At 34.8% G+C, this 27,383-nt stretch overlaps 1 long non-coding RNA gene across 1 annotated transcript in view; it reads left to right on the top strand.

Moving 5' to 3' along the window:
- Positions 1-399: 399 nt before the first annotated feature.
- The window catches only part of LOC114090665 (uncharacterized), a 40,005-nt gene continuing 13,021 nt past the window's right edge, over positions 400-27,383 (top strand). Inside the window, exons 1-2 of the long non-coding RNA XR_003582392.2 lie at positions 400-452; positions 15,401-15,509. This is a non-coding gene — a long non-coding RNA (uncharacterized lncRNA). The remainder of the gene's footprint in view (positions 453-15,400; positions 15,510-27,383) is intronic.

The raw sequence follows: 27,383 nt of genomic DNA, 5'->3' as shown, positions 1-27,383 counted from the left end.
GAAGATCCTGTTAGTTGTCTGTGTGAACTGAAACACTGGTCATGGGTTTTCCAGAAAAGTCTTCTGGTGCAGTAGTACTCTCCCTACTGCCTCTGGTCTCTGAGGTGCTGTAGCAAAGGTCTCTGGTAGTTTACCTGGATTCTAGTTTCTGCTATCCCAGGTTGTGCCTGGTGGAGTTGATTCCCTCTGCTTAGTAAGTCTGGTGTAAGATCCTAAGTATCCAAACAATGCTCAGTCATTTTCCAGTTACAATTATGGTTCAGGCTGGGTACCAATTAAGGCTGGTATCAGCCCCTTTCTGCTGCACAGTCTCTTGCAACTTCCTGCTAGGTCTGAATGTTATGGGATAATCAGGCAGCTTCTCTCTGATATGGTGTTGCTGTGTTGTGATCCTGGGGACTGTCTCTAGGCTTCCCATGGTGCCTTCTTCCAGTGCCACTGGTTGGGTCCTGGTGAGTTGACTTTTCTTTGTTTAGGGCCAAAGCTGCTTAGTTGTAGCCTATGTCTGAGTCAAGTCTGTTTCTGATGGACAGGAATTGGGCCATGATTTATATGGGTACTCTTTCTCAGGGTCTTTCTCATAACTGCAATGAAGGTATTGGTTGTAAACATGTTTCATCTGAAAGCTCAAATGAAGGATAAACTTTCAAACTTTACCCACATGGTCATTGACAGGATTCAGTCCTCAGGAGCTGTTGAACTGAGGCTTCTGTTCTTCACTGACTGTTGTCCAGGGGCTACCAGGAGCTCCATGGTACTTGGGTCTTTATAAATGACATTTTGCTTTATTAAAGAATGCAATCCAAGAAAGCACTAGAGAGAGGCCAGAAAGATGTGTCATAGGTTTCTGTAACACAATTATGGAAGTGATATCCTATTACTTTTGTCATCTTCTATTCATTTACATCAAGTCACTAATTCCTGGCCACTTTCAAGGAGGAATGTTATATAAACACAGAGAGAGTCCGAGGTTGGGATCATTGAGAAATATCATTGGAAGCATTGCACCACATAACTACTGTTCTAATGCATAATAATCCCATGATTTGAGTAAAATTCCCTCTTAGACTTTAAAGATATTGTTTTCACTAATATGCAAAATCCCTGCTCCTTGGTGTATTGGTCCCTTATGTGTAATATACATACTAGACCAAAAGATGATGAACGGGTTGTCTAAGTCTCTTTTGGCCTGGGTGGAGAAATGACAATGCTAAAAGTGAAGAAGACAGCTAAATTCCATCAGTGTTCACATATACTCACTAACTCAGAACAAAACATATCAAAATCTCTCTTCTTTCTATCCATACCACTTTCCATTCTCTGCCACCCACCCCAAATACAAAATCTACAGCAACAAAACCACTTCAGTCAATAGGACATAAGTCACACCTACAAATTAAATAGTGAATATTTCCTTCAAGTCTTTCACATACTTGAATACAAATCATTCATGTTCCCTAGAACATTCCCTGGGTAGTGTGTGTGTGTGTGTGTGTGTGTGTGTGTGTGTTACTGGGGATTGAACCCAGGGACCCTCCACCACTAAGTTACATGAATCCCATTTTTTTTTGAGACAGGGCTTTGCTTAATTGTCCAAGCAGGACTTGAACTTGCAATCTTCCTGTTCAAGCCTCCCAAGTCACTTGGATTACAAGCACGCACCACCATGCTGAGTTCCCTGGGTGTTCTTTACAAAACAAGTGTCCCCCAAAATAAATGGATGCTTAGAAGTAAGAATATAAGAAGTAGTGTAGCATCTTTAATCCTTTTGGAAATATATTTTGTAGAAATAAAGGTTTGATAATTTTAGATACGCTCTCAATCTTTGATTTCTTGCAATATGGAACAGCTTACGATGCCAAACAGTAAAAGACCATTTTACATTTGCACAGTTGCAAGTTGCATAGTAGCAATCACAAATAAACAATTAACCTTGGAAAAGAAGAGAATCTATCATAGAGTATCTCTTATTTTGAAGGAACTCCTCATGACATATTGTATAAGGAAAAAACTACTAGTAACTATTGGTGTGAAGATGGTGGAGGAGGGTGTGTTTACCTGTCTGGATCTGGTTAGTTTTACTAAACCTACCAGGGCTATTGTGCCAACATTCAAGACATGCTATTCTGATATATGCCTCTTTGGTATATTGATTATGTTGAGTTAAAGGCTCTTGAAAAACAGTTGATGCAAGAACACTCTGACCTTCCTTTGTTCCAAAAGCAGAAGCTGAAATTCCCACAGGAAAGTTATTTCCTCTGTATTGAGTTCTCTCTCAGTTCCACACCCATACTCACAAGTAAAGTTATATTTAAATGTAATCCATGATTCATATCATCAGAGATGAAGAGCTGAGGCCAAGAGAAATATGTACCAACCTTGCTAAGCCAACCTTCTTTTCCTAGTTGTTATTCCACAATTACCTGCTTTAGCCCAAACTCCTTTGTTTTGTCATGCTTCCACAGTTTATTATTCTTTATTTATATAATCTTTTTATATAATTTATATAATCTTTTTGTCCTAAATGTATCTTTGAATCTTCATTACATCTCATATCAGTTTAATTCTTAGGCACAACTGGAGACCCTAAGTGGGTAGGGAAGAAATTTTGTTTCCCATACAATTATATCATGGAGATTACCAGGTAAAGGACATAAATGAATTAGTTTTAATATGTACATTAGGTTGCATTAACTAAACTCTTATTTAGAACAAATTAGTCAGCCTACTGAATTTTGTAACTTCTGAGTGTGGGCTAAGATTTGTATAGGGATTTTTGTTTGTCTAAGTCAACCCATTTATTCAAATACTACATACTAGTATATCTTAAAGAATGGTAGAAATAGTGGGACAAGACAGCCTTTTTCTTTTTTTTTTAAAGAGAGAGGAGAGAGAGTGAGAGAGAGAGAATTTTAATATTTATTTTTTAGTTTTTGGTAGACACAACATCTTTGTTTGTATGTGGTTCTGAGAATCGAACCCGGGCCACACGCATGCCAGGCGAGCGCGCTACTGCTTGAGCCACATCCCCAGCCCAAGACAGCCTTTTTCTCATAAAGTTTTCACCCTTTCAACTATTAAAATACTTGTTCTACTTACATCAGTACAAGTGCAAGGAAAGAAGACACAATTATTCATTGTTTACTTAACAGTTTATAAAACTTAGTAAGCACACACTTTAATAAAATATTTCTGTTTGGGCAGATGTAGTCCATAGTAATTTCAAAGTATTTGCATTATTGTTGTACACACAAGTCCAACTTTGCTTCTCTCAAAGGGCCACAGTTTTAAAAATATCACTGTTAAAAAAGATTTACGACACAAAAACATCATAGCTGTGTTCTTTCTTTGTTTTAGGATTTCTGAATTAAATATATTAAATGTCATACTGAAGTTTTCTTGTTTCTTCTCCTTATCTAACTACCTAGGCTTTCTTCTTAGTCTGACTTCCTCTACCCCAAATACCCAGCTGTCTTCAATTATCATCTTTCTTCATATATATTAGTCATATTGTTGCCCTTCTTTTTCATTATTCTGTACTTAGTACTACTGAACACTTTCTATCATCATCATGACCATTTTTTTAAAAGGTTTTCTCCATCTCAGTTACAATACTGACATCCTTGTACATCCCTCCCTAAGAGAGTTCTCCAACTTTCTTAAATAATTATGACTACAGATTGCCTAGTCTTACTCCAGTCTTTATGGAAACAAGGTTTTAACCTACAGTTCTTCTTAGTTACTGTTTCCTAAATCCAATGGCTTTCTCTGTTTCCCCCTTCATTTAACTGAGGAATACCCTTAAATAACCCCTTAAGAAAAGATTTGTGGGAGGCAAAATTTATGAATATTGACAGTATGAAAAGGTCTACCTTAATACTACTACTGATAATTTAATTAGGTACATAATTAAAGAAGTATGTAAAAGAAAGCTTTTTCTGCTTGCAAATTCCAAGAAATACAGTTTTAAGTACCACACCATATTTTTTACATTCTATTAGAATTATCATTTCTGAGTTCAAGACCAAGTTCCAAGGATTTTGTAGAGAATACAATCTCACTCCACAGATGTAGACCCTCCATGCAGGTTGGGTGTTCTCTTGACCTGTCTCATCAGTCTGACATCTCCATCAGCTGTCCATCCTCCAAAAATTTATTGGTATCTTCTCTATCATTCTGTCTTCTGTTATGCATTTATGCATATTTGCTTATTTATTGATATTAGTTCTTATGGCTCCTGGTGGAAGGATGTTTTATTTTAAAATAAAAACTCATTTCAATGTAGCAATTATTGAATTTTAGCTTTATTACTTAAATAACTAGACTAAATTTTTGTTAGTATTTCAATATCTATTCAATTATAAACAAAACCTCAATAGGCATACTGTCGTTTTCATGTTAGAAGTAGTGATTGATAGCCCTTCCACTGTGATCTAGTAGTTGTGATGAAAGGAGTTTGAACCCTCAAATTCTAGTTCCTCTAATAATACACTGTATAAACTCTGGGATAGTTACTTAGTCACCTGACAATATAATCTATCTTGATTTAGACACTACAGTAAAGATTAAAGATCAGTATATTAGGGCCCAGTATTATCCGTGCCCAATAAGTAGGTGCTCATAAACTTCCAGTTCCATTGTTCTGATTTATTTTTTGTAGACATTGGTCCTTCACACAACATGGATAGTTGCCAATCATCTCCAGTTGATCTTCTTCTTAATTCCAAAACCCTCATCCTAATTCAGAATTTATTTGTCCAAATCACCTCGGGTGATGTAACATCACCAGAGATTCCTACTTTAAACTCCAGTCCTTCTGTTTAAACTTCTGAAAGTGTAGCTCTGATTATGCCACCTGTTACTTGTCTCCTCAACTATCTTCAGTGGCTCCCTTGCCTCCATTAAATTCAATGTGATTCTCTTGCCTACCCCACTCCCTGATATATATATATATATATATATATATATATATATATATATATATATATATATATATATATATAACCCTTTCATTCTAGATTTGTCTCATACAAGTTTCCTAAATGTACCCTTTATTTCAATAATGTTTTTTTCATTTTTCTCTGAACATGTGATATGCTTTCTCATGTGTGGTATTTCTTTTGTTTGTTTGTTTGTTTTCTGATTGAAACATTCAACTCTCAGTCTGACCAGTCAAAATTCTGAATAAGCTCAGCTTGCACCATGTTTCATAGCTTTCCAAAAATCTTGAAAGCAGAATTGTGCTCTCAAGCCTTAGGAACCTGAAAGCATGCTACTGGAATTGCCCTACATCCACATATACAGTGTTTTCCATGATTACCTCTACCTGTGTCTCAACTCACCATTGTGTTATGAACCATTTAGAGGTAGGAGCTACATCCTATTCTCTCTGTTTCTCCATAACACCTGCAGTAGTATCTTACACTTCCTAGAAAACAATCATTGTTTCCTGATTGAATTAAAACATAAACACACAGGAAAAATGTTTCACATATGTCTTTGTTAACTTGCCTTAACATCTGTCTAACTGGTATTTTTTTAATCTCTTAATACCTATTTGAAGAAGAAAACTAGAGTTTGTTGAGTAGCTATTGGGTGCCAAAAAAAAAAAATGACTGGGCTTCTTGAGCATATTATGTCCTTTTAAGTAGCATTCAAATTATGATACAATATTATGAGGGTTATTATTATTTTTTATTTGGGAGAAGGCACTAGATTATATTCCAAATCATAGCTTAGATGTTGCAAAATTAAGACTGAAATTTAGGCAATGGTGGGTCAAAATTAGGCATTCTTTATATAATTCTGTACCTTCTGCTTTCATGGCTTCATTCAGTATCAACCAAGTTTGAAGATTTTAAGAATAAAATGTGTGCAATTTTCCACCCACTCATTATACCCCTACATTTTGCATTTGACAAGTTCTCAGTAATTATTTAATGGATGACTAAATAAGCATAAACCAATCAAATAATTTCAGCTATTTTAGCTTCTTAGAAAATGAGACTTCATGGAAAATTCAAACCCCCAAAATTCTTTTACCATTTAGGATTCATACATTTAGTCAGCAAATATTATTTGAGACAATATTGTTTATACACAAGAATAAATAATTTATTGCCTTGCCTCTGGAAACTCAACAATAATGGCTAGGAAATGTATAAAATGACAAAATAGTAAATACTTGTATAGCCAGAACTACATGAAAAATACTATTCTATATGTTTTAGACACGTCAACTCTTTCATTGGAATAATTAATATCTCATTTTGGGGATATCAGAAAAACTGATATCTAAATCTAAGTACAGGCAGCCCGACCTGTGTCCATTTTCTTCCCTACTCTGACCAAATGCTTCAGTTCAGCATGATAATTCAGGTCCATGCATAATTATTCCAAGTTTAGAGGTGAATACATCATACTGATTGCTACAGTTTGAAGGATACAAGTATTATTGTAGGATTTCAGAGGAGAAAGTTGTTGTTTCTCAAGTGGAAATTAGAAAGGACTCTAAGGAAGAATGACATTTGTTCTAAACCTATAGAACCAAGTAGAATCTCCACAGAAGATGAGAAGTCTGTATAGAGCTGTATGAGTAAGATAAGTAACAGAAAAGTTTTCATTTTGTTTTGTTTTACATAAGGAGGAATAAAGAATTTTTTTTACTTCATTGTCATTTCAATAAAAATATTTAAAACAGAAAAAAAAGTGTGGTCATAGTGGCATTTCTAGGTAGAAAATTAGTGGCTAGTTGAGGCAAAGGAGCAGATTTCAGAGGACATGGTTTGCAAAAGTAATGTGTCTAAACTTATTCAGTAGGCAGGGTGGAGCTGCTAAAGATTTCACAGGAGAGCGGCCTCATTAGTAAAGTGATAATTTATACATGCTAATAAGGCAGATGTAAGGGGATGCCTGAGAGGGGTGAGCCCTGACAAAACTTCATAGAAAGAGAAGCAACATTTTTATTTTTGAAAGATTAATTTTAAATGTCATTTCCTTTATATTCTTGAAATGAGTTATTAACATAATATCCTCAGTCAGACACTGAGAGCCACATCCCAAACTAATGACAGAAGAATGGTGTTTCCGATTAGACTTAGACCTGGGATAAGAAGGTGAGAGGTAACCCCTGTTCCTCTCTCAACTCCTTCAGCAGCCAGAAGATTTTAGTAGTAAGCTTAACATTTTCTGAAATAACTGAAAACTAGGCCATACTAAACCTTCCAGCCTCTGCTTTGGAACTTTTTCTGTTCTTTGTTCCATAGTTAGCAAATTGGGAAACAGTGTACAATAGGAAGAAGAAGACAACCTTTCAAATAATTCAGTGTTTTTTTCAGAATAAGTAAGAACTCACATGTATAATTTTACAGACAATTTTCTAAAATAAAACGGTCATAAAATTAGAACAATTACTTCCACTGGATTAGTTCAATCCCTTGAGATAATGTTTTCTTGTTATTATACTCCTTTTGGAAAATAATATCCTTAACTGTAGTGATAAAATTCATTTTTATTTTACTTATGATTTAAGTTTTATGATGTATCAAAATCATTGCATTAGGTGTTATATTTTTTTAGGAACATATCAAAAGAACACAAGATCATTAACACTTGACAAATTTATAAAATATCCTTACTCTCTATTGTTTTCCATTGTTTGCATTTTGTTCAGCTTGAAAATTGTACAAGATGGGTTCATTTAATTTTTCATTTAATCAGTTTCATTTTATACTAAATGAGCAAATTTTTATTTCACAAAGAATGATAATAAGTTTCCCCCCTTACTTACCCTTATTTCTCTTCATCTTTTCTTCTCTCTCTTTTTAATCAAACCCTGCCACCCAGAAGAAATTGTTCCAATTGAAATTTCTAAGAAAGTTCTATTACAAAAAAAAAAAAAAAAAAAAAATCCCTCTCTGGAAATGGCTACAAAGGAATTTCACCCTATTACTCACTTTCTTCTTGGCACTTCATTAACATCAGTATTACATCAGTCCCCAATTGGAATCCAGTATTGTGCATGAATTATTCTGCATGACTGGTCTATTGTAATTCAAAAGTCTTTATTTTTTTATTTCATTAAAGCTATATAGTTATATTGTTATTTAATAAGGCAGTTTTGAATTTATTTGCAACTCTGGCTATAGCACTTAAAGACATTTTTGAATATACCCTAAATGATTAGAATAAAGATATTATTGTTATGGTAGGAGTCCTTTCAAGACTCCATAATTATTTGGCTACCAGTAATCCACACCAATTGTCTCTACTTTGATATGCATGCATATGTCTTTTATAATTGATGACACAGGTGTGTTTCCTTGGTGAAATACATTATGTTATGCAAAATAAATTGATTAAAACCAAATTTTTCAGAAGCATCTAGGTATATTAGCAATTAAAATATTAACTTCATAATTTAGATTTATTAATCACTATATATGCTGCTTAAGGAGAAAATATTATGTTATACTGTGGACGTGAGTTTCCTCAATTCAGGTGCATGGGGGAAGTTCTGAAAAGGCCTAATATTTGATCAGCTATATGAATGGCTCAGAATCCACTGGATAATTTGCAGTTATCTGCACGATTTCCTTCTGATTTTGTATCTGGAAGATGCATAAGCTAGTTGCATCAAGCTACAGCAATTAAGTAGTAATTTGGAGCATTTAACTGGAAGATTAGCTTGAGGAGGTCTCATAGCCATGATGCTCACAGAAAATAGATTCCATTTGTAATCTGGCTCAACAAAATGGTTCACCAAACAGTTTCACAGCAAGACATTATCAGAAGCCAATGAGCCCTTGTGAAAACACTTGTTGGAGAAAAAAAAAATCTGGTCTAGTCTAAGCCAATTTTATGAGCCAGATTAGCTAACTAGCTGTATTTATTTATTTTTTTAAATCCAGAAGCATCATCTTACTATGGAGAAATTCCATAAGTAGATTGAAGAGTGTTGAAATGCTTTTCCATATTATGAATTTATAAATTGACATCATTTTAGTGCCTCACAACTTGTAACTATACTTCCTAAATTGCTTTCTTGAAGTATCATGATGCCCTTTGCTGTATGTATAGGATTTCTTCCTTTTGGCCTTATGATTGCATTTTGCCAGTGTAAAAGCAATAAATTGTTTTAGTCAGTTTAGTCTGAATTCTATCAAAGGCAAAGAGAGCTGCAATTTAGGAAAATTTATTTGAAAGCTATGTAAGCTACCTCCTTTTCAAGAAATCCTAAATCCTGGTTAATAAAATGGAAAGCCAAATGGAAGACCAAAATTTAGATCAATTAATTGGAATTCAGTTGAAGCAAATCAAATAGTGCATTCTATAGAATATAATAGGAGAGAAATAGAGGTGATTTCTAAGCTAGCAAGATAAATACATGGATGAATGGAAAATCCCAAAATAAGAAAATGTATCTGCACTAGACCTATCACCACTAAAAGAAATAAGAATAGGTTGAGTGGGGCTAAGGATTCAACATTGAAGAGACTCATAACTGACTAAGTTCATCCTCCAAAGGAAATCCATTTTGCCCCTTCTAAGCAAGTCCATAATTTCAGCTAATTATGAGTAAATGATTCTCCTATAAGACAGGATACAACTGAGAAGAGCAGAAAGGAAAGGGAAATCGAATGTCAGAAACAAGGAAGACAAACTGAGAAAATACTTCTATGGGAGCAAAAGTAGTTGAGCTGTTCATACTGCAGAAAGCATTCATTGTCTTTGATTCTGTTGGACTATTAAATCACACAATTACTAAACATCTTGTGTTGCTTTGGTAGTTAGGACTAAAAAAAAATCACTGCACTCATTTGCAGATTTAAATTAAGAGGTTTGTTTTTAAATGTTTTCACTTTCTATTTATAAAGTATAAATAGTCATATAAATTCATTAGTATTCTTTCTGTAAAGATGATATTAAGAACTTTGTCTACTGAAAAACTTAGGAATTCCCAAAGTCCACCATGAGAAATTTCTTATACAATTCAGTATCAGGAAAAGCTATGTTCCACCTAAAGAACACATCTTACAGTGAAAGTCCTATAATTGATTGTATCTTCCTTTGACCCTTAAAATATAGCCACTTATTTTCTTATGAATTAAATTTTAACTTTACAACAGCTGAACCTAGAGTTTTGAAATGGATAGTATTCAGTTTGAACTTGCTATTTGTGTAATAAATTGAAAGTTATTTTAATATCTCATGAACTTTCAATTTCCTCACTTAAAAAATGGAAATGATAACAGCCATCAAACCATGCAAATCTGAAAGACACAGGTATAGATGTATTCATAATAATAAGAAGAATAATAATATCAGCAAACATCCATTGAACACTTAGTATGTATTTGTGTCTGTGCTACAGTTTTCAGATACTTCACCTAATTTAACACTTATGATAACCTTATATAGTTGGTACTGTTATCAACTCTAATCTGATATTTGAGCTCGCTAAGATGTAAAGAGGCTGAGTAATTGCCCAAGGTTGAAGAGTTAAAACTATTATATTTGCTTTGGCTCATTCCAGTGCCCATACTTTTATTCACCTAATTGCTCTAATTTACCTCTGCTCTAACTGTGCATGAAATGAGGGGAGAATAAAGACTATATTAGAACATAAATTAATAAGATTGAGTGATTAACTGTAGTGTTAAGGGATAGAGATTTACTGCAGAGTTTCTGATTTAGGGAACTAAATGGGTAAGGACAATGTTTAACCCAACAGAGAATTCTAGATCAAGAATATGTTTTAGGAAGGATGAAATGGATGCATTGAGTTAGAAGAATACAAAATAATCTTACATATGTATTCCTCTAACAAAGACCCTAAAAGTTCATGATAGAGAATCTAATAGAAACAAAAGAAGAAATAGACCAAAACCTCAGTTATAATTGTAGATTTTGATTCTCTTTCTCAGACAACCATGAAACAATTATAGAGAAAAATGATATAAAAGAGATGAATAACGACAACAATGAAATCAACCAATGTAATCTCAAAGGTATTAATAGACCTTTTACCCTATAACAACAGAATATGTGTTATTTTCAGTTGTACATGAAAACAGTCACCAAGACAGACCATATAAAATATTAATTTATACAAAGATTAAAAGTATAAAAAGTTTAGGTTATGGTCACAATAAAATTATACTGGAAATTGGTAACAAAAACATATCCTAGATATTTCCCAAATCAGACAGACATTACCAAAAAAAAAAAAAAGAAAATGTAAGACAATATTACTGATGAACATAGATGCAAAAATTCTGAGCAAAACATTAACAATTTTATTCTAGCAATATATATAAATTATAATGAGCAACTAAAGTTTATCCTAGGTATGCATATGGGTTCAACTTTTGGAAATCAATAAATGTAATTATTCAAATTCAACAGACTCAAAGGGAAAATTATATTATTATCACAACACTTACAGAAAAAAAAATTTTTTCAAAAGTCAACCTTCATTTATTATTATTATTTTTGATCTCTGTAGTGTAGAGATAGAAGAAAATATCCTTTCTTGACAAAGGAAATCTGTAAAGGGCCTAAAGTTGATATCATAGAAAACGGTGAATGTTTTCCTCCTAAGACTGGGAACAACAGAGGCAAGTCCATTGTCACCCTTTCTATTCAACATTTTAATTCAGGTTCTACTCCAGAGAAATAGAGTGAAACAAAAAAAGAAAAAGAAAAGTCTTCAAAATATGAACAGAAGACATAATAACAATGTATGTACTTTTAAACTGCTTGATCATTAAATCAGAACAGAGAATGTACTCAAAAAGAAACTAGAAAAAATAGTGTAGCAGTGTTGCAAGAATTCATATTAATGTAAACACATCAAGTGCATTTCTAAAAACTAGCAATAAATACATAAAATGAAATTTCACTGAAATTTTAATTTAAAATGAAATCTATATGGTACCATTTTATGTGCAAAATCATTAAATTTGCAACAACTGGCAATAGAATTAATAACATAGGTCTACAGAACAAAGAAATAAGTTCTACCAAAAAGAGAACAGTGGGTATGAGGTCAACATCGAGTTTTTCGAATATGAAAATAACCCCCAGAGACAAGCAGAACGTAAGTAAGTCGATGTTACCTCTTAAATATAGTTTCCTTCAAGGAAAAAAAAAAACTCTAAGAAAGGTATAAGGGAAGCAAACAGTGACAGAGGACAGGGAAGCTTGATGAGTTCACATATCCTGGATAAAGGAGGACAGTGGGCATCTGCAGAGCAGCAAAAAAGGAAGAAGGAAGAGAGACCAAGGAAAGAAGAAAGAAGAGAAAGAAAGGAGAAAATGAGAAAGAGAAATATGAAGGTACAGAAAGAGAAAGAAGAAGAAGAGGGAGGGAGGGAAGGAAGGAAGGAAGGAAGGAAGGAAGGAAGGAAGGAAGGAAGGAAGGAAGGAAGGAAGGAAGGGAGGGAGGGAGGGAGGGAGGGACAGAGGGAGGGAGAGAGGAAGGAAGGGGAGGTCTCAATTCTTACCTCACACTGAATACAGAAATTAATTTGAAGTAGATCACACACAAATTGTAAAACTTCTGTAAAAACGTGCTTAAGAAAATCCTTATGATCCTGGGTCAGGCAAAGTTTTCTTAATGGAATGCAAAAGGGCATGAATCATAAAAGATAAAAATGATACACTGAAATCAATAAAATCTAAAATTTCTGCTTTTCCAAAGGCCATCTTCTTACCCAAGAATAAAAACATATGCCCTTACAAAAGTGCTATGCCCAGATATGACAGAAAAATTATTCATAGTCACCAAAATGAGTTATAACTCAAATGTCCATCTCCTTGTAAATGGATAAACCATGGTGCAGTGTACAATGGACTTTTCTTTTTTCAGTAATAAATAGTGATGAACTACCAAGAGTTATGGCAACATGGCTGAATCTCCAAAGCATTATTCTGAAGGAAAAAAAAAATGGAAACACAAGACGCTACATCTTCTGATATAATCTGTTGATAAAAAAAAATTCTGGAAAAGGTAGAACCACAGGGAGAAACAACAAGTCAGTGGTTGGCAGGGACGGAAGGAAGTGAGTTGACTACCAAAAAAGCATGAGGGAAACCTTGGGGATGATGGAAGTATTCTATAATCTGAGTTTGGGCAAAGGTTACACATGTTAGTGTTTGTCAAAACCACCAAACTGGATACCAAAAGAGGGTGAGTTTCAGTGTATGAATTCTACTTCAATAAAACTCACTCTAAAAATAAGAATTTGAGAACAAGGCCCTTTTTTCCATCCCTAGCACTATGAAATTTTTTTTTTTTTAAAAAAAGAAGGAAATCCAACAAAATGTGGTGTGATAGAAGTCAAGTAAAGAAACTGTTTCAGCAAACAGGATGTAACCAACTGTCATATGCTGCTGAGGTGTTGAACAGCAAAGACAAAAAATGTGACCCTGGGGTTTCATAGTAGAAGGGTGGCCAGGCCCTTAACAAGCAGTCTGAGTAGGGCAGTGAGCGAGAAGCCCAGCTGGAGCAGACTGAGAAGAAAATGCTTCCATAAAGACACAGAAAGAAAACGCAGTCTTTAGAGGAGAAGGTGAGCTGGTGAAAAGTTTTGATTGCTTGTTTTTTTTTTGTTTGTTTTTTTTTTAATATAGGAGATATTAGAGCATATGTGCACGCTCAAGCAAAAAAAAAAGTCATCAGGAAAAAACAAAATGATGCAAATGAAAGGAAGTAAACAACAAACCCTGATAAATTGCAATAACCAGAGGCCATGCCCACACAAAAGATGGACTTGTCTTCAGGAACACTCTATTTATGGTGGAAAAAATATTTACACTTGAATTTGACTATCCACAATTATGTAATTGTAACTACTAACTGATGAACATGTGTCTGGTGATCAACTAGAACATATACCATCTGAAGAAAGCAGAAGGAATAGATGCTTTTCAGACACCTGACTTGAGCAGATCGGAATCCTCTGCTTGGTTAAGGCATTGAGCACTATGACTTCTGTCAAGAGAAGTAGAAAGTGAAATGAATCTGGATACACATTTTTTTTTTCCCATGATGGGAAACAGGCAAATCTATCTACCTACAGAGACACAGTTTTTCTTCACATTCAATTCATGCAGAAGTTTGCCATGGGTTGGGAGGTTCTGAGTAAGTTCTACAACTGCAGTCTTTGAAAAGAGCTGACTCTCCTCAGTCACCTAGGAAATAGAGAGAGAGAAAACAGGGTCAAGTTCAGGGTTTGTTATCTAATATTTCCTTTCATTTGCATCATTTTATTTTTTTCTAATAACATTTTTTTGGGGGGGGGTACTTAGGCATATGCTCTAATATCTCCTACTCAGCACTTGGCTAGGAGGGGAGTGACACAAATATAATCTCAGAGTGGAGGCGGGGTTAGAAGGCATTGGTAGGATGCTATCAATACCACAGAATATGGAATTCTGTCACACATTGCCCACAAGAAAACCTGAACCTAAATGTCATTTTTCTCTTATTTGTTTCTTCCTTTACCTCTAAGCTCCTCACAAAAGAGTAACGTCTATGAGGGACCAGGGCTTGGCTATGAACATACCACAGTTTACACATATGACCTTTGATTATGTCAGCCCTCAGTGTTCTATGAAGGAATTAGTTCAAATCACTGAGAAAATAAGAAATTAAAAAGGACCAGATCTACTACCTCTAATAGTCTGAGCGTCTGAGCTCATCTAAATATTGTTGTGAAACGGTTCCCACAGAATCTATGAATAAGTCAGCAATTAAAGGACTTAATATGGATTAATTCCAAAAAGAAAAAGCAGTCCTTGCTGTTCAAATGGCACAAGGAAAAAACCAGACAACCACTAGAATAAAGAGATAATAATAATTTTATTTTCTTTTATCTCTTTTCAATTTTTTTTTCCAAAACATGTCTTCCTATCTGATTTGTTCATTCCAAAACTGTACATTTTCCGAGTTACAAAATGGTTCCTTTTATAACAGAATGTATATAATTATTCAGAAGATATTCAGCTTTACAAATTTAGTCCCCTTATGTTTCTCTGATCTTCTGATTTCTGGTGTGAGACACTGAAGTATCAGTGTTCTTCTTCAAGAGCCGATTGTTAGCAATTTCGAGTTTTAGGCCTCTGTGGTGCCTACCCTCAGGTACACACACAATTACATTTCACCTCCTCTTATCACTGTAGTTCACTTTTTTCCTTCCACTGTGACCTTATATCCTTCTTCAATATAACATCTTTTGTATCTTTTGTACTCCTAACATTTTTATGATTCAACACAATGCTGGTTTATTCTGTCCGGCCTTTTTGGCTCCAAGCTCTGTGTGCCTGCATTTTTGTAATAGATGGTAAATGTGGAGTTCTTTTCATTAAAAGTAATCTTTTTTTTTTTTTTTCAAAGCACAGTCTTTGAAAGCTGCTGACTCGTTATGCATGTTCAAGGAAGAACTGCACTTCTAAAGTTGCGGCATGCTGCTCCAGTGGAGGCCCCTGCGTTTCTGCAGTATAAGGTACACAAAACAGGAGGGCACATTTCTGAGTTGCTGGAGAAAAAATGAAATTATAGCAGGTGTGACAAGTGACATAGATGGAAAAGGGTGCACAATCTAGCAAACCTGCACAAAAACAAAGCTAATATGAAATGATCCAACACTGCACAATACAGTGTCAGTGTCATCACTTCTCCATAAGATAGGCTTTGAGAAGCAGAGCCAGGCCTTCATCTGCCAAGTAGGAACATGGAAATATGGGAAGCACGAATTGAAGAAACCATATCTGATTCAATTTAGGATCCAGAGATGATAAGTACAATTACTACAATTTTGAGAAACGCAAGTATGGTCACAGAAGATGTTCTTTGAAACACCATGGCTGTAAATTCATTGCAGTTGGAAGATGAAAGTACACTTTCTTAGGGATGGAAGGATGGATTTCCTAACCTCCACCCTATCCACTCAGAACTCTGTCCTATTTTTCCTGCAGTATCTCTTCGCCATTTTCCATTCCTTCCATCTTTGTTATAATCCACCACATTAATCACTGGCTTTAGAAAACCGAGCAAACCTCTGGTTTCACCATGTACAAGGAATGTGGAAAATCTCCTTTGCTGAGTCCATAAGGCACTTCACTTAGGAAAGTCCATCTTGCAGCCAAACCTCTCACGTTAGTTCTACACTCTTTTCTACTGTAGCTCTTCAACTTTTATGAACCATTTGGTTAAAGGAGAGCCTGGATGGTTGGTAGAGTTCCACCGAAGAGCCCTGTCTACACTTGCTGTCAGAAGGGTTGGCTGCTAGTTCTCATTTGACGACTTACTTACAGAACTTCCTGGGGCATATCACTTAGTCTCTCTGGTCTTATTTTTTTCCCAGAAGTGAAATGGAGGGGATGTGCTAAATTATTTCTAAGTTCCCTTCCAACTCCAGCATTTAATTATTTCATTCAGATGGTGTTGAATGTTCTCTAGAGTTTTCCATTCATCAGAATTTTCAGAATGAATGACTTGTTGATGAAAGCTATTTGGGTATTTTGGCCTTCTGTGTGCTCAGCATAACATTAGTCTACTTTTCTCAAAAGTCACATAAATCCTTGAAAAAGAGTTAACTATTAAAGAGGCCCTGACAACAGTTGGTTAGCTCAATAAAAGATAAAAGGCAAGAGTTCTGATTAAGAAGGACCTCTCACTTCCATAGGAAAACTGGCAAATTCTAATCCCTTGCACTGAGCCAATGTCAGAGGTTTTTTAAATACTCTGAAGACCACAACCCATAGTCCCCACAAAACACACATGGATTTCATGGCAAGAATCGTCAAGCCGGAATGATGATATGATCCAAGAATTGATTAACCATGAGCATGAGGTTTAACACTTGGAGAAATGTCATCAACACTATAGAGAGAAAGTGAATCATCTATGTGCCTAGGCAAAGTTTCAAAAAAGAATCTAAAGTGAAGAACAGATGGTGAGATGACAAGCCAAAGATATCTGACATTTCTCCAACATCTCCAAGACAGCGGCTTTTATAATGTTGTGAGTGACAAGACAAACTATTAAGTATTTATTGAGAATCATTTACATGTTGAGCATGGTGGAAAACACTGGACAATGAATGGAAGAAGGGAATACAGGAAGAAAAAGAAAGAGAGGGGGGAGAGAGAAAGAGAGAGAGAAGAAAGAAAGAAACAAAAAGAAAACATGAAGATATAAAGAATGTGTAGGAATAAACTAAAATCCAGATAATTACATAAAGATGCTATAAGAAATTAACTATCTGCTGTAAATGAACCCTGGTGTCAAGAGAAATTATACCACAATGTACTGCGCAAACAATTGAGATTACAAAATTGATCCCCCAATTTTTGAGAACATATGGAAAAAAGAAGAAGTACCAGGATACTAAAGATAAGAAAATAATTCTTGAATTTCAAAAAGGAAATAAAGATGGCATCCAGATTTTAATCACCAACATTAAATAAAGATATCTTAAATATTAGAACAAACTGTTAGATGCTTTGTGATCACTTAGGACAGAGGTATTAAGGCTTCAGTAAGAATGAAACTCTATAAACTCTAAGTCAGAAATTCACCTAAGTAAAAATTCACTTTGTGAAAACTGATGTTTTCTGATTTTCCCCAATCAGCGTATTGGAATTTTGATTGTAATAGCTAAGTAATGTTACTAGCAAAAAAAAAAAAAAAAGTGGGGGCTGTGTTAAACATCACGCTCTCAGGAAGAAATTGGTATACATTTTCTGCCATATTTACATGAAAGAATAAAAGGAATACAGAATGTATGTAGGACCAGTCTGAAGTTCCAGATTTCTCCTGACCGGACCCAGTGCCCCAAGAGCATATTCTGGGGAGCTGCATCAGTGTATCTCCTTGGACATATCCCAGCGTATCTCACTACTTCTTAGTTTGAGATCCCTGAGTACTTGGTTTTAAGACTTTTCACATATGCTTCTCTTCCCTTAGAATGGCATCTTTATCAGAGTGGATTTCTGTCAAGGGTTTTCTTATCTACAATATGCTCTGCAAAATGCTGGTTGCTAGCTTCACCAGATAATGAAAATCCCTGTCAGGGTGAGGCACTTTGTTTCTCTATCTAACCTGAATGCAGAATCCCTGTCCTTGCCATCCTCTGGGTTATTCTTGCCATTATCTGCCGTCTTAGTGTTCTTGGAAATGGGGAAGGTGGCTTTATAGTCTTTTTGGCAGAAGAAAATTATTTCATGTTTGGAGTTAGGGCTGAAAAGTGTTTCCCCATTACACAAAATTGATACCATTCCTGCATCATTCTATTAAATATTGCTTTGATAATGTGTCTTATCATCATCAAAAGATTCAAAATGAGAAGGGTAACCATGATGTGAGATGATGAGCTCAAGGTTCAAAATTATCTCTACTTTTGGGGAAATGGGTTAATCAAAGATATGGGTTTTTAAGTAATGTGCGAAAACATGTTACATTTTAGTTTGATTAAACTAATGTATGAGTAATATGTAGATTATCTAGTTCAGCAACAGTTTGAGAGATAAAGATATAAAGATTTCAACTGGTCTCAAGCTCAAGATGAGAGTACAATTAACTACCAAATATTGAATGAAAACTTAATTCCCATTAATGCAAGTAAATTGTTCATCTGAGGAATGATAGTATTTTCTTATCACTCTATATTATTAAAAGCTCATTTGATGCATCACATTTCATTATTGTAGTATATTTCACTTTGCATGCTACATTTCATGGAAAGCAATGTTGATTTGGATCTCCTGATTATTACTTGAACTGTCCTTAGTTAGAGTTTGGATGACAATATGTTGGAGAATTTAGGGAAGGAGAATTATATGTATCAGTTACAAATTCCTGAAGCTTCTCCCAATTTTTGGTATCATTTACATCAATCAGTGTCCTTCCTGAAGTGAACTTAATTTTCATATGTGGAAAATCTCTTCTTTGGATCTCTGTATATTCATACCCATTTTTCAGGGTTATGAAAAGAAATTATGCTTTTGCCAAATTCATTACCCATTTCAAAAGAATATAGATTTGTTGTTCTGTGCAATAAAAGTCTTTCCACCTCATGAATCAGTCAATCATATATCCTTGTCATGTGTAAATGACAAGTCTATTGGCTTGTAAATTAGAGTTTAAATGGATCCTGCAGGATTTATTTGTATATTTTATAACATAAGCAGTTCTGTGAAAGTTATCAATTAAGCTATAAGAAGAGCCTTTATATTAGCAATTGAGTGTCACCTGTATATTTAAAGAGAAAAATCAAGATTACTAAGGCTAACAATCACCACCTAAAGACGTTAAAAAACAACAACAACAACAAAAACCTCTGTGTAGCCTGAATAAGAGTGAAGGAATATATAGCTACATCCATATATTTGAAGTATTGCCAGGAAGAAGGGAAGTAGTTCCAGAGGTATATCTGGGATCAATGAAGGCAAACAATTTGCATGTAGAATTTGAAAAGGAATGACTAACAATAAGTTTTACCCAAATATATAATGGGTAGTCTTCTGAAGTCAGTATTACCCAACACAGGCCTAATCATTTTTCTCTATTTTCTTCCTTGAACCTTACTGATAATTAATTTACTGTTCTTCTTTAAATAGTTGATAAAAAAACTAATTTTCTACCTGTATCCTTTTCTGATATATAATTTCAAGACTATACATTTTCCTCTAAGAATGGCTTTAACTGCATATTATATTTTGATATACCATACTACACGTTTGAAATCTTTCAAAAATTGTGAAAACATACACTATGCCTATTTTTATGCAATTTTTATAAATGTTACACATGGATTTGAACAGAATATATGTTCTGCAGTTGTTGGATGCAATGTTTCACGTTATTAACATAAATGTGAGCACTTTTGTTCACATCTTCTGTGATTGTTTTTATCAGCCTGCTCTCTCAGTTCCTTGAAATATCTGCCATAATCCTCAATAATTAATGTAGATTATATATTTAATTATTTTTAGGAAGCTAAGCAAGGACCTTGGATTGTTTTGTTGTTGTTGTTTTGAAATGTGATATGAAAATAAAGGAGATCTACAAATGATTTTAAGGGATCACATAAGCTTTTGTGTGATGAATAGTTGAATTTGAGAGCTTAACCTCAGTATATATTTTCTTGCATACAGCAAATTAATTTCAGTGAGTTTCAATTTCATTAGTTTCAGTGAGCTGGGCTACAAGTTGATGAAAAAGTAATCTAGACTCCTTTTTAATTTAATAATTTAATTTAATTTAATTTTGAGACTCTTCTCACTATGTTGACCAGGCTGGTCTCAAATTCCTAGCCTTAAGTGATCCTCTTGATTCTGTCCCTTGAGTAGCTGGGACCACTTACACAGACCTCTGTGCTTGCCTAACAGATATCTATAAAGCCTTCTCCAAGCTTCCTCCAGAGCCTCACATATGAGCATTTGTTAAATGGTCCCAGTGATTTCCTCCCTTCCTCATTCAAGTTGATAGGTTGCTGTATTGAGTCAGCTTCCAGGGACTGGACAACACCTTAACAGGTTTAAGGGTAATGACATTTACCTTTTGAACTCTTCTAGGCTTGGGAAAGGGGGCTTGCTATTCCCTTCCCTCTCCCCTGTACTGTTGCTACTTCCGGAGGCAGTCATCTGGCTTAATCCATCTAGGGTTCGTTCAGTTGTTTAATGCTTTGTTCATTCATAGTTATTGCTTAGAGTTGTTTTTCTTTTTTAACTTTATTATTTTTCAACCATGACATCCAAACTCTGTTGGAAATATAAAGGTACAAGTAATATAAATTGACATAAATGGAGCTTTAATATCTGAGTAGACTACATCTGTTGTATTTGCTGTAAAATGCTGTTAAATTAATTGTACTTAATTCATGCTTATCCCCCCAGAGTGCATTATAACCATTCATTAAAACAATACTCTTAAATAAGCCTACTGAGTTTTACTGGGGGATTTTTAACCACACTATTCCATGTTTCTGGGGAGTAATTTAGCAGGAAACTATTTCATGAAAATCTTAAAGGATATTTTCTGTTAAATTTAGTTGTGTTCTTATTTTAATAAAAAAAAGATAGAAGCTGTTTATTTGAAGTTTTAGTCAACTACCAATTTGTAAAAATTAACAATCCCTATTTAATTTTAAAAGACTAGATATAATTTCTGGCATTGCTAAGGAGCATTAAAGAGCAATTAAGATATGAAGTCATATGATTTGATGTTCTAGAAGTGTCTTAAAAATCTCCCTGGCTTCCATGCTCCTACCTGGCCATCTATTATTCTGGAAGAGTATGATCCTACAACCAGCCTACCAAAGGGCAGCTGCTCAGGAGATTCTGAATACTTGCTAACATGGGAATGGTGGTATCCCCTGGCCCAAATGGGGAAGTGGGAAAGAGGAGTTGAATATTAGTAATATTGAGTGTGAGAATTATAAAATAGAGGAGAGAAATTACAATTAGTCTTTTTGGAGTGCCAAACTGGAAGATTCTATGGGATCTGGGGGAATGTGGACCTGTTGAGGCAAAAATGCATAGAAAAGATGAGAAAATTTCCACTGGGAGAGAAAATATGAAGCAAATATACAGGAGGTATTCAAACTGCTTTCAGTTAAACTGACAACATAGACTTATAAGGACCATTTGTGTTTTCAACTTATTCCTATTTACTTCAATATTTTTATTATCTCATTTAAGCTCTTTTGGGGTAACTTATAGGATGATCAAGGGAATCAGGGCAGGAAATACCCATGGAAGTGCTTCCTACACTAAACTACATTTGAAACCTATGATATTAGTAACTCCATCATCATCATATTTCAAAAGAGGGAGGCCTAAGAGATATATGCCAATCCTAGGCTGCTAAAGTTTAAATAAGAGGTGTTCCCAAAAAAGTCGTGTGAGAGAAGCAGGAGTATTCACAGGTGAAATGGTGTATTATGAGAGTTGTAACCTAATCAGTGGATTCATTCATTCATATGGAATAACTAAGTGAAAACTGGGCAGGTCGGGTGTGGCTGGAAGTGGTGGATCACTACCCAGTAATCTTTGGGTTTTATGTTTTATCCCTGGTGAGCAGAGCTCTCTCTCTACTTCCTGGCTGTTGTGGTCTAAGCTATTTTCTCTGCCTCACCCTTCTGCCATGATGTTCTATTTCATCTTGGGCCCAGGGCTATGGAGTAGGCCAAACATAAACTGAACCTCTGAAGCTATGAACCAAAATAAGTTTTTCCTCCTCTCATTGCTCTTGTCAGGTGTTTTGGTTGCAGCAATGCTAAAGCTGACTAAAACATAGGTAGTTGAACTGAAAGAGTTACCAATTTTCTTGTCAGAGCAGACCCCTGTTGAGGAATAGCCATGTACAATGAGTCAAGTTGTATTACGGCTTCACATTTACTCTCTCATACAATATCAAAGGTATGAAATTAACTAAAGGCTGATATTTAAAATATTGGTAGTATTTACTATCAATCAAAATCAAAATACTATTTAAAATAACTTAAAAATCATTTTTGATGTCTATTATACAATTAAGTGCTGGCTTGAAATGGTGAGGCAGGAGAGAACATCTATGCTACATGTAAAGAAAGGACATTAGATGTGTTAAATAAAAAGCTTCATGCAATAAATGAGAGATGGTAATTGGAGAAGTTATAGGGAGAGTCTTTTTGCATTATCCCAAAGACTGCATTTTGAGAAAAGAAGAACAGCTGTACGAAATCATTCACCAAAACCTAGTGGTTACCCACATGACCAGAATAAAATGATTACTTTAAAAAGAACTGGAAAGTTTTTGATTGATAGTAAATACTATAATTGGGTACAAAATTTTATGTATATGAAAGAATTTTCTTTCTTAACAAAGTTTATCAATTACTAAATAAGATGATATTAATTAAATAATCAAATTATATTCTATTTTAGTATTATTATTCAATTCATATAATTGAAAAAATATGTAATTTATTTTCAGTGGTTGTTTCTAATAGAATGAGGACTGAAGAAAAATACTATTGGAAAATGACTTTTCATATAGGAATTAAACATTTTCTCTTTTAATAATCAGAACAAACAATATTAAGGCTCTTCTATCAGTAATGTAGAATACCTTGTTCATTATCTCAATTGAGAGGTGTCAGAAAACACAAAATGGTAAAGAACCACAGTGGGGTTTTGCAACCTGTTGTAATTTGCTAGCTCAATTTCTGATTGCATTTTTCCTGCTATAATTACTAAGACGTAATAGTACAGAAGGAACCTCAGTGTAGGAACCAGAAATTTGCTCCATGTTTCTCTCTGCTGATTTTCTGCTACTCATGTAGAAAACAAAAGATGTATTAACTTGTGGCAATACTTTCTATCGCACTTAATTGGCAGGTGTAGAATCATCTTATTTCTCTTTTTGGTAAATGAGTGAAGAAAGACATCAGTTACATTTGTTGAACAAAAGAAGAAAAATGTTGAGATTAAAAACCATTTTTATAAGTACTATTATTTATGGGAACTATCATACCATGAGACTTTCATTTTTAAAAATAATTTCAAAATAAAAATAATTTCTTTAATATTCTTTCTTAAATATGAGACTCCAGGTTTTACTAGGCACAGAATTAAAACTTCCAAGCAATATTAAAGCATTAAAGCATTGATTTTTTTTTCTTACTGAAGGTCTAAGTATTTTCAGAATCTAAATCAGCAATTTTTGTCCTGTTACCTAAAAAAGCATCTAATTCATACAAGTTGTTTTCTTCTTTGCATCCTTCTACTGAGTTGAAATTGAATACCAAAAATTTGGACATAACAGAGTCAGTGCTGCATGGGGGAAGGGATACCATGGCACCATATGAACATCTGCTTATTTTGATTAATTTTCCACGTGAAACTCAGAAATTGTTCACATATTCCGATTCCATTGTAGTGATGGTAGTGTTTATTATTTGATTAAACTTTAATTAGTTTACCTTTTGTTCTCTAAATTTCCACCTATCTTCCATTTATAAACGTTCTTTATTGATTATAAAGCATGAAAATCATGCTTTTTCCACTTTTTGAATTATTAGCCTACAAATTTGGATAAAGACAGGCAAATGTCATAATTGCAAATGCAAATGCTTGAGCAGAGCCACAGCAGGAGATGGCATTGCTAAGACATTAGGGGCAAATGCTGGTGCCAGCAACCCAGTGAAAACAGAGGTGGTCCTATGCCCTCTCCAATTGATAATACATTGGTTAAGATGATGGCATGAATGTCATATTTTCATTTGGCACATAAATAAAATAAAAATGTCATAATATTGCATAAACTGGTGATCTTCCACTGGGGTATGAAGGTCATTCCTTCATGAATACAGAAATCTCCCACATCTGAATATGAACTTGCAAATGCATTATGTAACCTAGTACCGTATGTTTATACTTTATCCATTTTAATGAAATATTAAACAGGCTTATTTTGAGTTCATAACATAAATTGTAATAGAGGTCACAACAGTAAAATGAATGCAATTGTTTCCCTGGAGTAGTTCTTTTAAAGCCCCACACTTTTCCTATAACCCAGGAATAAACTGGCTAACTGCTCAAAATGATACAATTGTAAACATTCCTATCATGTCTTTCTTCCCAATTTTCTCCCCTTCCCTGCTCTAGTAATAAGAAATGCAATTCTCTAAAAATATCTGCATGTTCTTCTAGCCTGCCTCTTCACCCATAAGGTTAGAGGCAAATTGGTTACAAGAGATTTTGCTAAAGTGAGAAGATGTCCTATGGAAGAAAATAACCTACATATTGATTTCCCCCTCATTTCTTCATATTAAAGAGTTCTGCTGCACAGTAGGCATAAAATTAACAGGCAGTTTACATAACATTTGCAATAAATTGCCAGATAAAAAAGCTTACTCAATTGTGTGAATCTGAGATTGAAGAAACAAAACTATAAACTTTATTCTTGACTTGCATTGCTGCCAGCATGTTGTCTAAAACATCTGTGCAGGTAATATGTCATATGCAATAGCCTGTGCAGGTTAGGCCAGTACATAATAGAAGTAAATGTATTTTTAAATGCCAGGTTTTAAAAGAAGACAGGCCTGCCTGGTATCTCATTATAAGTGAAATGACTTTTCATGTCATCCCATCAGTAAGTCATGCAGCTTTGGGGAGAGTTTCAAAGGTCAACATCCATAACTCTTTATTCTTTACTCATTCACTATTTTCTCATGAGAGAAATGCAAGAAGACTATTTTCTAAGTGGACTTGCGTTTCATCTAACAAATGGAAAAATCGTTGCTCTGAGTTTTTGTAGGCCAAGGATCCCTTCAATCTGGTATAGACTGTTCCTAGAAAAATGAAGCATCATAGGGGAAAAACAAGTCTGAACTCTTGTTCCTTCCTAATTTTCAAAATGTATGACTGCAGAAAATACCTAAAATATTTAAAGAGACACTTAGACACTGTCGCTCAAGGTTAATGAGAAAGGTGTATGCAGTCTTTAGAACCAGGAGGTATTGGCTTCAGGAAACTTGTTTCTTATTTCAATCAGCCCATCATCACTCCATAAACTCAACAGGACTATCAGTGGGAAGTCGTTGCATACAACAGAAAACAAAGATCCCTGCCTGCTTCCAGGGTGTGCATTCAATCCTTCACTCAGTGATACTATTTATGGAATCTCTTCTATAGACTAGTGCATTTCTAGGCTCTAGAGAGCCAAGTGGGACCAAGACCATCAAAGCCCCTGCCCTCATCCAGAAGATGGTAAAAGATCAGTAAGTAAATTTAAAGGTCAGTAGTTTGGGCTCACAGATATATATTCATATATATATGAATAGTCTATCAGAGTTGTTTGTTTCTCCTGTTAACCATTCTCAACTCATTTTCATTTGCAAACTCAGAGAGAGAAAGAGATTAAAGGAGAGGTTGAGTTGATGAAAGTCAGTCATGCTGCACTGGTGGGGGCGAGGAACTGTTCACAGAGCGCTTGGCATCCAGGTCACCCACTAGCAGACTGGGGCTCAACATGTTTGCTGAATTGATAAGAACTCTTCTAGCCCCTTTGTTTTGCTTCTGCATTTTGGCTAGGCCCTCAAGCATGCCAAGCACATGCTCCACCACTGAAACCCTGGACTGTTCTTTACTATTCTTCTTTTCACCCCTCACTTCACATTCCATTCTCCAAGTCAACTTCTTTGTCTACACTAACTGCCTGTCCCATCGCAAAATAATTAAGAAATCCTAGTTGGGCTGGGGTTGTGGCTCAGCGGTAGAGTGCTCACCTAGCATGTGCGAGGCCCTGGGTTCGATCCTCAGCACCATATAAAAATAAATAAATAAAATAAAGACAATATTAAAAAAGAAGAAAGAAACCCTAGTAATATTTGCCAACTAGAATAATTTCCATTACAACTCATATATGGTCTCTGTGGTTTTCCCTAAAGTACCTGCTGGATCAAGAGCTACATAATCCAATAATATGGCTCAAGATAAACTGTAAATGGAACAAAGTGGTTTTTAATAGGTTAGTCCTATCAAAGGCTTTCCAGATCTCTGTATAAACAAAGACTAAAAATATTGATATTCCAGAATTTTTATGTAGAGACAAAAGGAGAATTAGCTTTGGCAACTGAGGCTTTTAACATTTGCTTCATGTGGAGTCACCAGGGCAGTTGCTCTCTTTCGCAAGTAATGCTAACTCTGCACCATCGCCTGCTGATCAGGAATTAGTTGGAGCACAACCAAACGCTCCGCATCTACTGACATAATGCAACACAAACTCAACCGCTTCACCTGTGAGTGTTCCTGCCAAAAATGTCTAACCTAAGTTTAATCAAGTCCGTACATTGAACTTTGAGATTGTGGGAAATACAGAGGAAAGAAAAACAAAACCATGAGGAAACTATCAGATAAGTCAAAGATGGGGAATTCTAAAAGACATTTGGTCTGATCCTTCAGAGAGCTTTTAGATCATTTATGCATAGAAGATACTTAAGAGTTTAAGAAATTATAGCAACTGGGGTTGTGGCTCAGTGGCAGAGTACTTGCCTAGAACATGTGAGGTCCTGGGTTCGATCCTCAACACCACATAAAAATAAATAAGTAAAGTGAGGGTATTGTGTCCAACTACAACTAGAAAATAAATATTTAAAAAAAGGAAATTATAGCAGCACATTATATTTGAACAGTTCTGATTTTACTTTTGACTTTTAAGAAGTGACTAGGAAATGTATTTTGATAAGTGCTGGAATTTGACTATGGGCTCAATAATACGTAATAGTTTTGAATTACTACTATCATTGTGATAATAACACTGTGTTTATGAAAGACAAGATCATTATATTTTCTGAGCTTCATGCTGAAGCAACTAGTGAAGAAGACTCATA

This window comes from Marmota flaviventris, chromosome 15 (assembly GCF_047511675.1).
Source record: "Marmota flaviventris isolate mMarFla1 chromosome 15, mMarFla1.hap1, whole genome shotgun sequence".
Taxonomy (NCBI): domain Eukaryota; kingdom Metazoa; phylum Chordata; class Mammalia; order Rodentia; family Sciuridae; genus Marmota; species Marmota flaviventris.
Note: the sequence above shows the minus strand (reverse complement) of the source record. Positions and strands in the feature narration are given on the sequence as shown.